Source organism: Neodiprion fabricii, chromosome 3 (genome assembly GCF_021155785.1).
Source record: "Neodiprion fabricii isolate iyNeoFabr1 chromosome 3, iyNeoFabr1.1, whole genome shotgun sequence".
Classification (NCBI taxonomy): Eukaryota; Metazoa; Arthropoda; class Insecta; order Hymenoptera; family Diprionidae; genus Neodiprion; species Neodiprion fabricii.
The window spans coordinates 8,749,128-8,766,246 of NC_060241.1; the positions used below are offsets into that span (position 1 = coordinate 8,749,128).

Here is a 17,119-nt window from a genome sequence, read left to right on the forward strand (position 1 = left end):
TTTTTGTTTTTTCGAGTCACCCTCTGTTCAGCTTCAGCAGCTCGAGAATATTTATAAACCGCACTAAATTAGGGATTCGAATGCATAGTTTCAATAAAATATCAAATGATCCATCAATCGATAAATTATTACCGATTCAATCGAGTCTTATTCCATAATTTTTTTCGACTCGATTAACCGATACATCAATTATTTTTAGCTTAGTGGCCATCGCGATGCGGTATATAGGCTGGGAATTCGGGACCAAGATTTTGAATCCATTTCATTATTCGTGAGCGATATATTTTTCTGTATTTCCAAGTACTGTATGTATACCTAAACACCTGGCAACTGTCGCACTAGCAAAGCGGATGTAGGGAAGGTCGCTCGCGTTGATTTTGATAAATCGTTCATTTGGCATAGGACTAATTTTACGAACTTTATTTTTTAGTAAACAACAATCAGCAAGGAATTTGGAATCCAGAGGGGATTCGGGTGGATCCCAACCAGCCACCACTTCCGGGCATTAAGGCGCAACCTCAATGTCCCGGAGGTGTCAATGTACAGCTGAGGCCCCCGTCCAGCTACAGCAGCCGGGGGTGGCGTGAACGGTCAACCCTCCTACGCGCGGCCCCAGTGGTATGGATGGCGGCAGGAGCCTCATCAGCCCCTAGCGCCGGTAAGTAATCTCGTGTTTTCGTACACAATTACGCGTGTGCTCATGCATTTTGTTCGCCTAGATCCCGGAACTGTAAGGCGAGCGACAGGGGCTGTTGATGGCGGCCGCTGTTCAGCCGCCACCGCCGCCACTCCAGTCGCCGACGATGCTGGTTCCGCCGCCCTCTCCTGCTGCCTCTTCGGCGGCGAGGCCTGCTCGCGCGGCTAGCCCGACGCTAGAGGTACGTCCCCAACTACACATTTTATTGTTTCTAATTTTTTTTTGCAGTTATTGAATGAGTCTGTCTAAGAATTAAAAAGTGGTTTAATTGTGTAGTTTTCAAAAACTATGCAGTAGCCGGTATAATGTCACGATGACCGTCAGTAGATATCTTCGGGAAGCATACCATATTTTTCTGACACATTTTTATTGCCCAAGGAGTTGGGATGTTATACCCTCGCCGTGTGTGACCGCTGTATACTCTCATTGCCGTGGCGAAACAGTTTTACGTTTCACTGTTTTCGTATTTTATAATTTCATATAGAATAGCTGCTCATCGGTCAAAAATGCTCGTGACATTGAATCACAATTATTTGGTTGTTGATAGGAACGGATCACGGAGGCCGTCCGGGTGGCGGTGGCAGCCGCTGTGGCCACCGGCGGACCCGTTTCTCGAGGGGAAGGCGGCCGCCGAAACCGATACCGCTGCCGTCGAGGAGGTGGTAGGGGAAACCGCAGGGGCGGGAGTGGGGGGCGGAACCAGCCCACGTTTAATTTTTATCAAATTTAAATTTTCCGAATAAAATATAATTTTGTAAAATACTCTCCTCGATCTGGTCAGTACTATTCATTTCACAAGTTTCCATAATCCTCCTATTTACGAATCACGTTGAAGAAAACCCTACCGTGCAGCCCGAGGGGGAAATAACTCGGTGAATTGCCATGTCGATAGGTTTGTAAATTCATTATAATGCACCTGAATCAATCAGAATTGATTGAATTAATACGAAATAAGTGAATTAATAAGCATTAACTGAACCACTAAAAGTTCTCACTGAAATAATGAGAATTAACTGGAAAATAAATGAATTCTGGAAAATTAAGTCAAGCTGATTTGTATTAGTTTGGATTCATGCCTGAATTATCTGTTTACTGCGAAATAAAATTGAGGTATTACTACGGTAAGCTCTATGGTCTGTAATCCAGCTAGATTTTTTTTAAACTTTTAATTTGGATAACGATTAATCTCTTTACAAATTTTCAACACAATTGTTTCATGCATTTACTAGAAAATCAGGGTTGAAGTCAGCACTCGTAACACGTATTCCCTATACCGATAAAACAAAACGCGAATGTTTTTTTTTATATTGTACTTTACCCGTCCGCATCAATCTGATGGAAAATAAATATCTGGCAGAGAAGAAATACAGGTAACAATGTTCAAAATATTGGGAATTTTTCATTCATAGCACTTATTGATACACACGTGAAAAGTCCTATATTCATGACAGAATCTCTCGTGCGATGGTTGAGGGAATCAATTCTACTTATTGATAAATGTTTTATTTGTGTATTGCTTGGCAATTTCGCCAGACATCATAGATGTTACATAAGTTATTTCGTCATTCGAAAAATTGCTTCATGAAAGTTCCTCATTGGACAGAAATTCACGAAAACTGTTATTGTTTCACATTCAATAAACTCAAGGGAGGATTATAATATATACGAGTGGTATTGAATTTCGAAAAAGGAGGGATAGTATTTGGAATCCGAAGAAGTTGATTCCTTCGAGAGTTCCAAATTTCCGTGAAATCTTATAGGATTGGAGTGAATCCGTAGAAAATTGTAACATCTTCGAATGATTTTTTATGGTTTTTCGTAGCAATTTTCAGTAGGGCGCATGATTGACCGTGCCGGACTTTGATGTACAGCAGTAATACATACCCTCACTTTTCGTAGGTCGTATACGATGCGGAAACCAACCCAAAACTCACTAGCGTATCCGTAGCGTATACCACCTACGAGAAGTCACGGTATGTAGTTTTATAACGATTTCTACCAAATGAGTAACTTTCAGGTAATTCGTATAATGTAAAAAAAAAAATTTGGTAGCATCATTCAGAACTAAGCGTAATTGACAAATGAAACGAAGCAAATTTTAGTATGCAATCCTTATTTGTTGAGAATTAAAAACAGAAAAAATTGGCAAGCAAATCTTCATCAGAGTTTTAACAAGGATCGGCGCTATAGAATATTTGCCACGAATTTTGAACCATAGTATGTAGTAATTGTATGTATATACAGTGACATAGATTTTTGCGGGATGTATTTCTGGTATTGTTAAACACATTCACTTTTCGCGTATATATTAATATTTAAAACAGGCTCGGACGATTGTCAACCGGCCCCCCCCCCCCCCTCCACCAAATTTGCTATAAATAAATAAATAATGGTCTGTTCAAGAGCACAATTTTTTACCTCAACCCGGAATCCTCACGCTTATACTTGCGTGTTTCCTGCAACTTCGGTATTTATTTTACTGCCGCATCTAATCTTCCGGTCAATAATCTGTAAGTGTGACAATTTTGTGGACATCGATGCTACTATTAGATGAGGATATCCGGAGCGTATATGGGGCATTCTATGTCAATTATTCGTTATTTATATCTGCCTCTTCGACGAACAGGAATTAATGGATAGGTATTTTCGTTTTTGTTAATGATTTTCTATCAAATCGATGAAAAAAGGCAAATTTAAGTGGTGTGTACTCGATGTGGAATACCCCAACACCCTTTAATAAAATAAAAAAGAATAATTTTCTTTGCGGAACTACGACTCAAAACGAGAAAAGAAACAGTATGTTATTTTAATATCGGGTTTTGGAAAAGCGATGAGCATTTAAAAAAAAATTGTGCGATATTTGGATAAATTTATGGTGTTTGGATGGGTTGAGACAACCATATAAAATATTTCAGGAAGACTGCTTTCGGCAGGTACAAGAAAGTGTAAAATTTTCGATAGAATCGAAGTTGGTCGGGGTCACGGGTTGGTCGGTTTCGCATGGAATGCCTCGTTCACGTACAGTCGGGCTACGTGCGATTACGAATAGTTACCGCGATTATGAACTGATGTTACCATTTCCAAACGATGCCTTATAATATGCACGAATTTTGAAATCTAACGGTTATTCTGAGTGAGTTGTACATTTTTTCGTATCCACCTAAAAGCCCATGTTTTCGTCGGCACTGCAGATTGTTGCTTTAGCAGAAACATAGGACGTGAGCGTATTACCATGTGGTGTTACCATCTGGTACCGCTTCGGTCGACTACAGCGCTTCTGGAGGTTGAACGTTGAACTAAATTACAGACTTCTCGTGCATCAGAACGGGCTCCTGTCACCTGAAAATCGCCCGCACAAATCGTGCCACATTTACGGAAAACTGACTGGTGCTTTAGGTTTTCCCGGATTACGTATGTGTTTTTGTACGTCGGTATCTCCCTGGCAAAAGTGAAAGAAATTATGATATCGTACAAGTGGTGAATATTCAACAAGTCGCTAGCTCGATCGGCCATGTTTGATGCGACGTGATTTTATTGAGTTCATCATTATTTTTATTAGACGTTATCAGTGATCTGTGATAGTGGTGACTGAGATACAGACGTAGAATTTTTTTCAAGCTATGTTTTGAAAATTTTCCCAGTCAGATTCGTACCCCCGTTTTATCAAGATTTGTGCGGGCGATTTCCCTACTTCTGACGTCACGAAATACATATAGGACATGCCAGGTCAGCGGCACCTTAAAAAACAAAATTTTTGAGCTATAATAGAAGATGGGCTTTTCAATAACTTCTCGTGAAAATAATTTGAAAACAAATTTTTTTACGGTAATATTGATTTATATAGAAGTTAGATTTTTGCCTAAAATTGACTATGAAGCGATGGAAAAAAAATGGTTAGATCGTTTTAGTAGTGCAAAACCGGTACCTAACACACAACAAATTCATTCTGCTGTACCAAATACCGATAACACAATTAGTTTCAAAAGATTTTCTTGATCATCGGAATCAACAACGCACAAAGTAATAAAATGATAGGAAATAAAATAATAAGACGGTCAATGTATTAAATTGAATAAAATGTAAGAATAATGTATCTTTAGACTATAAAAATAAGCTATGTGTTCTGAGAAGGAAAATAAATCAAAATCACCGACAAAAAATTTGTTTTTAAATTATTTTCACCAGAAGTTATTGAAAGCCCATCTTTTATTATAGCTCAAAAATGTTGTTCTTTAACGCTGAATTTGGTATATTTTTTTGGATAAAATTAAAAGTGTCCCATTGAACGAAAATCCAATTTTTCGATCAAAAATGGCCAAAAAAGCATCAATATATTTTATTTTCAATTTTCGTATTTTTTTCCAGAACGAGCATCAGAAAATACTTCAAAATTTTTGTATTTAATGAGGTTATTTCAATTCTTGTCAGAAACATAAATTTTCTTCGTTAATTACTTCAGAAATCGACAACTCCGGAATGGGAAGAGATAAAGAGCTGAAAATCGCTGAGGACTTCTTTCTGTATGTATAAAAACATATTAAAAAATCACAACAATCTGAGAGGGTCACCGTCGCAAGGTCGTTGAATTGATATGGAATGACCCAAATTCATCTAACCACGAATTAGACATGGCCGTGTGGTACGTTGCTTGCGACTCAACAACATGAAAAGCCGAAGAGAAAACCAAGTCGGTAAGGTACCAGTGCTTCGTAATTATTTGACAGTAAGATTCAATTCAGGTCCCCAGCAATAATGAGATTTTTATAAGCATACGCAAACTGATTAAATATAGTAGAAAATTCTTGTAAACGGAAGCCCTTAGGTCGTCTATAGATAGAAGCGAATAAAAGCAAATCTGACCGGTCTTGATTAATATCGACGTCGAAGAACTCAGGAGAGTTCGTGACCTCACTGGGTGACGAAGCGGGAATAGAGAGAGAGAAAGAAGGGGCATAACCCTTTTCATAACGTCAGGAAAATTGACAAATAGAAACGATGTAAATACGGGGGTTCCCCGACCGCACACGTTTTTATGTGAATAAATTATATGTAGGGCGTCCCATAGGTTTTGACGATTTTTTTCAAGCATCCCCACCAAATCAATTTCAAGTAATTAAAAAATAATTGCCTATTTTTTTCGGATTTTTATCTCAACTTCAACCCGTCCGGCGTGCCGAGAACAGCGTGGATTTCCACGTTTAAAATACACGTAATTTGGACACGCTAGCAGTATATACGAGTATTATATTATAACAGTAATTGTGTTCAAAAAAATTTGTTACTGCGAGGTTTTAGTGGTTACTTCGAGGATTACTGTTACTATCTGAGAAAAAATTCACATCATCATACTATACAATCTCGACGAATTTACACTTCCTCTAAATGCAAAAACAGTCAGATTTCGAGGGTGCGCAAATCGTCGCGATTGCATCGTATGATGATATGAACTTCCTCTCAGATAGTTGCGCTAATGACCACTATAACCTTACAGTTACAAAATTTTTTGTACAGCAGTACTTTTATAATATAAAATATACTGAGAACAGGTCCGAAATATGTGTATTTTAGAGGGGAAATCCACCGTGTTGACAGCACGAGTTATAGTTGAGACAAGAATCTGAAAAAATTAGGCAATTGTTTTCCAATGATTTGAAATTGATATAGGGGGGGGGGGGGGGGGTACCTAAAAAAGTCGTCCACACCTTAAATATAAACACAGTATAGCAAGAGACCGTTCCAGATGAACATCAGCCTCGAGCTGTAACCCAAGAAGAGAAAGAGAGACACAAAGCTATACATACTGACGTTTCTGGCCGAGCTATGTTTGATTGTACCGGAACTATTGAGAGAATGGTCGAGCGCCTCGGAACTTACTCCGAAACACCGCACGTCTTGGGGTCAGAAATCCGCTGCCGCTATCTTGTCGCCGCGCGCCGTACCCCTGGCACTATCCAAGTACCGGACGCGCCCGCTACGGGCGCCCGTCTCTCGCAACTCCAGCGACGCCGGCCAGGTGTATACCGCACTGCACCGAACGGGAATCAGCAAGAATTGCGGAAGGTCATTCCGCACACGGATCCACGGGTAATTTCGGAATTACACGATTATCGTAGAGAAATTGACTATCAACTCTGTGTGATACAACGTTCATCATATGCCGTCGATGAGATTCTGACGTGTACCTTATGCAATATGTGATGTAACGCTAAATTCTGGTACCCTCGGATGAGGACTTACCGTTGACACTTTGGCGCGATTCTCTACTCATCCGCAATATCAAACTATAATAAAATAATTACGTTGGGCGCCAGACGCGTTAGCGTCAATTTTCAAACAATAATGTAAATCAATACAGTTAACACAAAACCGTACAAAAGAGATGAATAGAGAACCCGTTGTATGGCTGGCTAGGCACAGGTACGATCGCGTACATCCCGGTAGAGTGGCGGAATTCAAGGCAGCTAACAGTAATTCCAGAATTGAAGAAAATAACAAAATAAAGAATAAACTCCAGTCAAAAGGGAAGATGAACAGGTCAATCGATCATATATTGTCGAGAAGTTTACATTAGTGAGACAGGCAAATAAGATGGTATCGACAGCGGTAGTTAATAAAATGAATAATCGTTGTTCACAAAAAAATATCGGTAGAATAGCAGTAAACGGTAGCTTTAACACGAGAGACGGTAGCTAACAGAGAAAAATAGACGTAGGTCGAGAGATGCGATATAATGCAAGAGTTGACTTAGAACTACACGTCACTGGGCGACGTGATCTTACCCAAGTTGCAAATGACGCTACGAAAATTAGTATTCTGTCAATTAGAAACGAGAGGACTTTACTGCGATCGGTATAAAACAACGTATCAATAGTTCGGCAGATGATACGACAAATTTACCATAAATTATATCCAGTATGAGAGGTTGACATTCGGTAACAATTTACCAAGTCGGCAAACGATCGACTAGGTAGCCTTCGGTAGAATTATTCAGAAACGGTAGATTCGACAATTTAGAATTATTACGTACTTGAGGAATTAAATAATGAATTCCTAAATATAACTTTTGAGAGAATACCAAAATACAAAGTTATGAGAGTGAGAGAGTTTCGGAGAGTTTACAAAATAGAGAAATATACTAAAATACCCCGCAATACAAAAGAATAATTAACAGAACTTAATTTCCAAAATACGGAGAAATAAATAACAGGCAAAAATAATATAAAATGGTCAATAGTAACAAAGAAAAATGTGGTAATATCTAGAGGTGATTCTACGCTCGCTTATACTCCAAGGAACTCGATATACGATACAATAGGCACAAAAATAAATAAAAATATAATAAGCGATAACAGAAATAAAATATAAAGCACACTACTATTACAAAAAGAGTATGGAATAAACTATAAAGCCAATAGGGCTCAAAATACGATAGAAAATACAGAAGCAGGGTAATAGAGATTCACAAATAATCAGAAAAATGATAAATACAAGAGAAATAATTATTTGGCAGCTACGAGGTCGCTCAGATACGAAAATAACAAATTACTGAAATCATGCAGTCACACGGCAGCTTACTGCAACTTTAAGCCGTGGACCATGATTCACGCAAAGTCGATAAATACCATTAGAAAGAATAGAAATTATGAGCAACTTCGTAACGCAAACTGACTCTATTTTAAATTAAACTTAGAATAATAAAATGAAAGTAGAAAGAAAGGAAAGGACTTGAATTTATAGGAAGAAGTTAACGATAGTACAATGATCGAGAGTATGGAAAAACGGTAGATACAATAATGGTAGAATGAAAGGAAGAAGGATCGGTAGCTGAAATCGAGAGAATAATCGAAAGGATGCGGAAGAACGATGCTGTCACTCAGCCGGTCAAGCGTAGAATAGCAGGTCGTAGTTCAGCTCGCCGATCTCGCGGTTATCGTGAGGTGATTCTTCTTCTTCTTTGATTGGTCGGTTGACCTCCACCGCAAATAGGTCATCCCCCTGTGGCGAATATGGGTTACTGCGTGGTCATATGTTTTCCAAAAATTACCGCTAGATGTGGTGTAATGTGCTGCTCGCGATTCCGTCGTTGACACCAACTCGTACGATTTTGTAGTCGCTTCAATTTACGGTCCAGGCTGCCTATCATCGGGGACTTCTTTGACAGAGGCATACAGAGGGTGCCTCTCGGTCAAAGTTAGCGGGTGGAGAGTGACGCCTCATTGTTCACCTCCACCGGCTTTTGTACAGGCAGTAGCTAGCTGCCTGTACCTGAGGCCGTGCAGTCAGACGGTTGGCCAAACCGTGGACCACGACCCACACAATTAGTCCCTGCCGATAGGAAGGCAACGTCGATCCTCAGAATGATGGCTTTATCAACCTGGACGTAGTGGTTTGGGGTCGGTACGGCACCAGGCCGGTAAGTCGGAGGATGGCAGGCTACGGTCTGCCCTTCACGCCATCCTTACGGCATCCGATAGAGTTGGCTGGTTCCTCTTCGAGGAACGATGCCCTCGGCCACCGGGAGGATTTTTATCTCCCTGTTCACCGGCAGTCGAGGCGATACGGAAGGTTCGGGTGGATGCTACCCCAGGTGTATATAAAGGTGCACCAAGGTAGCCAGTGTAGTCTGATGAGACCGTCAGTAGGCTAAGTCGTCGAGAGCTGCAAACGGTAGCTAGTGGTCCCTTGTTGATCGGGATCGTTGTCGTCCAAGTACCTTGTTAGCTTGCGCCGAAGCGCGAAATAAAGAATTTACAAAAAAGAATTAGTTAAAAAGTAGTTATTGCCTATTTTGTATCGAGTTCGGTTGGAGTACCCTGCTGAGGACGCGTAAACTAAAAATAATAGCGGTTGTGTGCCCTTGTGACGGGCGACTCTGAAACGCCACGTTACAGTGAACACAAACATTCGGTCTGAATTATAGGTGTGGGTAAGGTTGCCGCTATGTCGGAATGCTAAAACTCCATGAGATCCCGTGGGTTTTTCTTATTTCACGTACGGTAACTGTACCGAATTCGAAATAGTATCTCTTGGATAGTATGCCGCCAACTAGCCGTTGCTTACCCATGCAAGTTTGAAATTTGTCGGAACCTGAATTTAAAAAATATCGATGGCAGTGCTGACTTCTCTCGATAACATCACAACTACGTGTGATTGTACTTTGAAGGATTTTAGTCTTGAGTACCCTTGAAACAGAACAGATTTTCTCTACAAGTGTAACGCCTTGTAGAATAGAGTGTACTTTGATTGAAGAGAAAGGAGAATCCGACAAGTTGATTCTGAGATGAAATATTAAAATGTCGGTGACTCGAATGTACCTGTTTATACGATTTGCATGATGTGTGAAATTACTCTCCGACACTTGTTTGTTTTCGCTGCTCTTGGAGGGTTCTCCGTTTAATGTAATCCATAATTGGATGCCATAATATATATGTATAGTTGGTACATATTTACTTACTACTTAAATTCCCACTTACTCTGACTACAGTCGAAGCTTACCTTTTACTGCATAACTCAAGCCGCGAACGACGCAATTCTACATACCATACTGACCACGAGTATATGAAAAAGAATAAAAATTAGTAGCTCGTCACGCAAGTTTCACATAATCAATCCACTACAATATTGAAGAAAACACGAAACTTTTTAACAAGCTTTGTAGAAAATTGAACACCGCGTGGGGATGGAAGTGGCTTTCAGGAATGATTTTTAAAGATATCGTTAGATAATTTGGATCATTTCTCCTCTTCAACGTCAAATGGGATGCAAACTTGAGAATTTGTGAACTCTGAATGACATATGTATTTATTTCATATTTTTTCATCAAAACACTTACTCTAATTCGTACAAACATGAAATAACACAACAAACAACGAAAATAGAACAAATACAGAAAACGTATGATTTCAGAAAAAAGAACAAGTCGTCGGCTGGAAGAAGGAAGGTGTTGTTTTGGCTTCGCCGAGAAAAAAGTGTTTTGGTTTCGATTTGAACAAATTGCAATAATGTATCATGAGCGATTTTTTTAATAATTTTCAGTTGGTTACCCACGCGGAAAATAAGAATTATCACTCTAATTACATGAAAAACACTTCGGCTCGAAGTATTTGTCCCTTGTGGCGTAAAACTGTTTCGGTGAGAATATTTTTATTAACAATAGACGGTTTTCCGCGTCTTTTCACTGGATTCATCTTCAAAAAAAGTATCGGACACTAGTAAGAATAGAAATATTAACTGTTTTCGGAAAGACTAACAGGCGACTGAATGAAATAGCGTGTAGAATTAACAAATGCAAAGCGTACAAACCGACCGTGCGACGTGGGTGGCGCATTTATGAAATAACCAAAGTGCGTGCGAATTTTGAAGGAAGATGTTTAAACCAGAGTTGAATGCAATAAGTACATTGGCAATGGCATAGATTCAAGGCTATTGCCGGATAAGAATAGTAATTTGGCACACGAAATTTTTTGGGCTAATTATGGTTTTATTACGTTGGTACAGTCAAAAAAAAGTGCTCGACACGAATGTTGTCCCCAAACCCCCCACTTCCCCCTTCTGTTGGCCTTACCACCCCAGAAAACCCAGTTTTTCGGCTGTTTCTTAACTTGCCGCTAAGTCAACGAATCCTTATGAAAAAATACGGTGTACACAGAGAGTAAAATTCTTTCAACTTGATTTTTACAGATTTTTTTTCACTCCCTTCCCCTCAAAAATAATTCCCAAATTGTTTACACATTTTTTTCTCGACAACTAAGGTAGAAGCAGATTTTGAATTTCTACTCCGAGTGTATTTTGACTCGAAAAACACTCATGTTTTTGAAATTTCACAGAGTGGTGGAACACACTGAAAATTACGAAATACTGTTATTTTCGTCAGTTTTGGCCGTTTCTACACTATGTTTTGCATTGAATGAGGAAAAACAAGTTTTTCAACAAGAAAATACATGGAACCAAATATTTTCTACCCAATATTGGGAAATCATCCACTCAGATACGCTACCTGACGGATCAAATATAAACTACTCTATGCAGGTCTAGCTTAAACTGCTGATCTCAAATATAATATGTGAGAAATGTAGTTTAAAAGTGTTGAACTTTTTTTTAAATATTAAGTAATCAATTATTATCTATAAGCTTAGTTATTACTTAAAAACATCTTAAATTTCAATATTTGATCAAAAAATTCAATCATGGAGTTTCCACCACGAGAAAATAAAAATACAACTGTCTGCTGCGTGTATGGGTGTAATAGCAAGTCTAGTAAGAACAATACAGTTCGATTTTACGCTTTTCCTTCGGCAAATTCTAGTTTTGTAGTAATCAAAAATAAATTTGGTGAAGATGAAGTAATTGATCGTCGATTAGCTTGGATAAAAGCATTGAAAATTGGGAATAAGGTTACACAGTCAAAAAAAGTGTGTTCATTACATTTCACCAAAAATGACTTCATACAAACATGTAAGTAATTACCTATAGAATTTCATTTCATAATTATTTGTTTATCATCAATATGAAATGAAATTTTTTGTAGTGTAATATTTGTCAGAAAAAATAAAAAACAATAAACATTAAATTTTCTTTTTCATTGCAGCCAATGTCAATCCTCTTCGTTCTCATTTGAAAAAAACAAGCCTTCCGTCATGCAACCTTCCTCAAACATCATTAACATCATTTGATAAACCAAATGTGAGTCAAATCCAAAGCAGAAACGAAAGACAACGTCAAAGATCATTGAAGAAAAAATCATCTATTATCACTGATACGTTTGAAGGTATTTCCACAGCTACTCGAGATGACCCCTAAGACCAGACACAAGGTAATCCGTGTAATGTAGATCCGTGTAGTGGAGATCAATCTAATGTTGAAGTAACGGCTGAAGACTTGCTGCTGTTGTCTAACACGGTATCTGTTGATAACGTGACAAGATCCGAAAATAGTTTGCCTATTATACATCGTGATGTTGCGATTCAAGTCGAGAGTGATTATCTGACTCCCAAATTATCGAGTAAAATAAAAACTGATAAACAGCTTAGTACGTTAACTGGATTATTTAATTTTCAAATTTTATTTACTATCGAGAAGTTAATCATTAAAGCACAATCAATGCGTCGTATCTCAATCGCTTGTATTACATTTAATTTACGAGAGTTAATTATAATGACTTTTATGGAATTGAAGCAAAACATGTCATATGCAACTCTAGCAATTTTCTTTGAAGTATCCAGTCAAGCTTGCAAAGAATTGATTTGGAAAATGATCGACATTTTATACGTTGTTTTAAAACCCAGTATCCGATGGCCTAGCAAAGAAAATATTTTAAAGAATATTCCTTTGTGCTTCAAAGATTTTGAACAAGTTCGAGTAGTTGTTGACTGTACTGAAATTAAAATTCAGAAACCTTCCAAATTGTGCTTTCAACTACAAGCCTACTCTTACTATAAATCTACATATACGATTAAGTTTATGACTGGTGTTACACCAGCAGGGCTCATTTCTTTCGTAAGCCTTCCGTATGGTGGACGTGTGTCAGATAATGCCATATTTGAACAAAGCAATATTATTACTACGATGGATAAAAAAGACATTGTACTGGCAGATAAAGGATTCACCATGAATGAGTTTTGCAGAAAACATGACGTCACGCTGTGTCCACCTTTTATTCTCAGAGACAAACAGCAATTTTCAAAATCTGAAGCAAATATGAATCGATATGTTGCTAAAGCTCGGGTACATATTGAAAGAAGTAATCAACGCTTGAAAGCTTTTGACGTTTTAGGCACAACTATGCCTGCATGTCTTATGAGTAAAGTTAAAGAAATTTTCACGATTATTTGTGGTGTGGTAAATATGAGTGCGCCGATTTTAAAGAAAGATAAATTTTATAGCTGAAAAAATAGATTTATTATTTTTTTTGGTTTGAAAAAATTCATAAGTAATTAAATTTTATAATTCGATGTTTATTTATAATATTTCCATATGAATATAAATATTTTTTTATTCACAAAAAAATATTAATTATAATCTGTGAATTTTTTAAGTCCAAACATTTTTAAAATACAATAAGAAATAGTAATTATAGTTGTGCTTTTATAACTACAGTAATAAATAACACAAATAATTATTAAACAAGTAAGAATGTTATTTAATGAAACAAACAGTTGTTAAAGATATAATTATTAAAAAGGTTAATAAAGAAATATTTTTGGATGGTAAAGTAGTTAATTTTTTTTAAAACATAAATATTGTCAATTACAATGATGAAAAATAAAATTTGTTCAATTATTATTGTTAGGATCATTTGAAGTTTGAGCGATGCAGATGTAATGAATCATTTTATTAAAGTAAATACTTTTCAAAGAATGCAGCAATTCTTTTGCATACAATTCATCAAAATTAACAGTCAATACAGCTAATTTGTTATCAAAAGATGTATAAATAATAAAATCAGTGACTGACATGTTTAAAACAGCCATACCTATTTGAACTTGAGCGTAATAGGAGTGTTTTTTTTTTAAGCTCCAAGTTCCATTTTCAAAAACTAACCATGTTAATAATTGAAATACTTCTTCTAGTTTTCGCTTTTTACCCTCATAAGGACATTTTATCTCAACCAATTTTACAGGATTATTATTTTTGTCAAAAACCACACCGTCTGGTGAATATGCTAACCATGGGTTTTTTTCAAAGACAACAAGACCACATTCAGCTACTGTGATAGAAGGTTCAGATTCATCGTACAGGTTTCGAGCTAAAGGCTCATTATTTAAACCGTGTTGTGTGTAAGCATTAGTTATCGATTCTGGATAAAAATATTTTTCTGATTTTTGACGCCAATCAGGTTTTTTATTATTGCGATAGGTAAATAATTGATAAGAATCACTACCAGTTATTCTAAACTGTCTTTCTTCCAGCCAAGTTGAATGAAACTGCATTGTTTTTACACAGATATCAACAACATTTCCATTCAACCCAGATACTATTTTTTGGCAGCATTCTTTGATAGGTTGTACTTTAACTTGCTCTAGCTGACTAAAAACATTAAAAGAAAGTTGATTTTTAAAGAGTGCTTGGATTCTAGATAGATCACACGTAGAATTATTATTAATAATCTCAAGAACGTCGTGTCTTCCAGTTCTAAATAAAACAAAGAATTGAATAGTTAACAAATGTGCAAAATTGAAGAAAAAAAATATACAAATTATTTGGTTATGTACATTTCGTTACATGTGTTCCTTCAATGCACTGCAGGGTAAATTTTCTAACATAATATTTAGCAGTTCGTCATTTTCTTCTTCAGTCAGCTTTATTAGTTCCATACAAACCGGTGGGTCTTGATTTTTTTTTTTATGTTTTTTACCTGGAGCCTCCAAATTTTTCTGTAGCTTTAATTGAAAACAGTCGTGTTCTGCCAATGGTTTAGGTTCATACTTTTCAAGCGCATCCTTTTGCGGAGCACTCCACGTGCATTTTTTGTCAGTGCAAGTGATAAGCTGCAATTTTTCAACAGCATTTCTAAAAAAATTGAGATATAATATTAACAGTAGAGTCATTTTATAGAATTAAATTTTACCATGCTTGTTAAATTTATTTATAAGCAAAAAACTAACCTGTTGCAGTAGAGAAGTGTAGCTACTACATGCCTTTCAGCTTTCACTTAGACCAGCCTTCCACGAACATGACATTCCCATTATTTTCCCATTTTGCGATATTGCACCCACAATTTCATGCGGTGGATCTTTTAAACGAGAAATTTGGAGACAGAATGCAATTATTTTATACACTGTAACCAATATTTTGATAAATTTGAGGGTAATAACGATATAACGATAATTGGTTACCCTACGGCGCAGTCGCTAACCTAAATAATTAGATAGAGAGAGATACTAAGGGAGAAAGATACGATTGTTGGGCGCCAGACGCACATGCGTCAAAAATAGATAATTAGAGAAAAAGACAAAGGTAAAGGTAAAGGTAATAGATAAAGGTAAGGTCAGGTTCTACGACGGTTTTGCACAGTTCGCTCAGAGAGACAAGATAATGGTAGAGGGGCGGAGTCGAATCCAATAGATAAAATAAGAAACAGGTGAAGCAGGAATAATATCAAATATATTAAACAAGAAGCGATAAGTTTACTGACAAGCAAGTAGCTGAAGAGTTGGCGATACAATTACGATAGATGCGATAATTAACAATATTTACAGCCAGAGAAAGATTAAGCGAGAGAGTTAACAATTAGCGGAACGTTTTCCGAATAAGCCGGAAATATGCGCAAGCTCGCGATACTAAAAGGTGATGATTAACACGGTTTTATGATAGATAGGCAGAACAGAAAAAGATATACTGTACTTAAATTAAGCGGTAAGCAAATAAATCATAAAATCAGAGAAGCAATTATAAACACATGCGAAATACAATAATTGTAATAGTTATCACATTACCAGAATGATCAGAAATAGGCAGACAGGGAATTATGCACTACAAGGTAAATTCAAGCGACAGGTCAAATAGAAAATTAAAATAAAATATAGAGAATAACAGATAATACGTAGTCTATAGTTTGCGGTAAGTGCGAGAGAAAGATAGATAATATTCGGTACGATAAAAGGCAATTCAAGATAAGACAAACAATATTCAAGATAATTAATATGCAACGTACGGCAAACCAAATAGACTACGGACAACTACGATCAGCGATATTAGCGAAGAAAATAGTGAAAAAGATGTTATGCGATACGGCACAATACTCCAATGTCAAATGAACGACGAGCGGGACCGCGCAGCGATATAAGATCACTCCCGCGGTACTCTCACTAAGATACGATAATCAACGATAATAGGTAAAGAGACAGATAGAAACTAATCAGAGAAAATATAACAAAATAGCAATGCTCAATAGCTAAGATAAAAATTGATCCTTCAACGGAACGCGCTGCTAGACAGCGATATTAGACATTCAAATATTCTAAAAGAGAAAGATAATAAGATAAACAATAGTCACTACAATGCGTAAGCAATAATCAACCAGTCGCGAAGTTACTTGCAATAAGGCAGAAAAAAGGGACAAGATAAGAGATACGAGAGAATAAGGTACGAGCCCAGGTGGCTCAAGCAGACCAACTGCAAGATAAAGAGAAAAGATACGAGCCCAATTGGCTCAAGCAGACCAACTGCAAGGTAAAGAGAGAAAGGGATGAAGGTAAAGGTACGATATATTGCAAGTAATCTCGTGGCTTCACAAAATAGAAAAGGAACCTCACTTACGTAAAAGAAGATCTAACAGGTGCGAGAGAAAGCGATGCGATAGCGGTAATCAAAGCGATAATGGGAACACTGGTACAATTAACAAAGCTGAAGGTCGGATTAATAAAGGCGCTATTACGAAACTGGAAGTCGAGTTACAAAAGGCACGTCTGCTATGATTGGTAA

The 17,119-nt window shown here is 37.2% G+C and overlaps 1 long non-coding RNA gene across 1 annotated transcript; it reads left to right on the forward strand.

Annotated features, from left to right (window-relative positions):
* The first annotated feature begins 558 nt into the window (after positions 1-558).
* LOC124178702 lies at positions 559-1,317 on the forward strand. Its single transcript, XR_006869880.1, has 3 exons — positions 559-658; positions 720-878; positions 1,245-1,317. It is a non-coding gene; the product is annotated as an uncharacterized LOC124178702 (long non-coding RNA).
* The last annotated feature ends 15,802 nt before the right edge of the window (positions 1,318-17,119 follow it).